Source organism: Hipposideros armiger, unplaced genomic scaffold (genome assembly GCF_001890085.2).
Source record: "Hipposideros armiger isolate ML-2016 unplaced genomic scaffold, ASM189008v1 scaffold_238, whole genome shotgun sequence".
Lineage (NCBI taxonomy): Eukaryota > Metazoa > Chordata > Mammalia > Chiroptera > Hipposideridae > Hipposideros > Hipposideros armiger.
This window is the reverse complement of record NW_017731588.1, coordinates 1,466,595-1,467,394: the sequence shown is the minus strand read 5'-3', so window position 1 is coordinate 1,467,394 and position 800 is coordinate 1,466,595.

The following is an 800-nucleotide window of genomic DNA, read 5'->3' as shown; positions in this document are numbered from 1 at the left end:
TAGCCCAATCAGCTTTTCAGCTTTTCTCCCAAATACCCATCTTAAAGACTAAATAACTTAGGAGATCCTAGTTGCCATTTCCTCAGCAGTCCTCAGATCTTAATCAATTTCTGCCCTGGCATCAACAATTACTTCATCAAGTGAATCTTTCTGTGGGTTATAGAAGCTATTCTTCTAACAAATATTTATGGAGCAGCTATCAAGTTTACTGCACCTTGCTAGGCTGACAGGGAACACAAGAAGTCAAACTGCAGTCCTTGTAAGCCATATATAAAAATACAAACAGGAGTGTAAAATAACAATCAAAAGATAGCCAGAGGCAGGAGGAATAGGTACGGTCTGCCATGAAAAACAATGTCCTTGACCCAGTTTTGAAAGACTTGCTAAAATTATAAATTCTCCCACCCTTGCATGATTAGGTACTAAGCTCTGTGCCTTCCTAACACTTTTCTGCTGCCACTTTCTTTCTCCTTTAATTCCTAGAGGTCACAGTATGCTAGAAGGATGGGGACTGAATCACAAGAGGTGCAGTAGCTCCCCTAAGGGTGCTAGGAAGTCTAGCAGTCCTTCCTTACTTCATTCATTCATTTAACGAATATTTATTCAACACCTAATACGCCAGACGCTGTGCTAGGCAAAATGAAAAACGACAGATATGACCCTGATTCTCGTGCAGCTTTCAACTTCATAATCTATAATAGCATTTTACTTAACTGTAGTTAAGAACTGACACTGAGATCTGAAACAAACTCAGAGAACCTCAGAATCCGCAGAGCCTACAGATTAACGTCCTCCTTTTT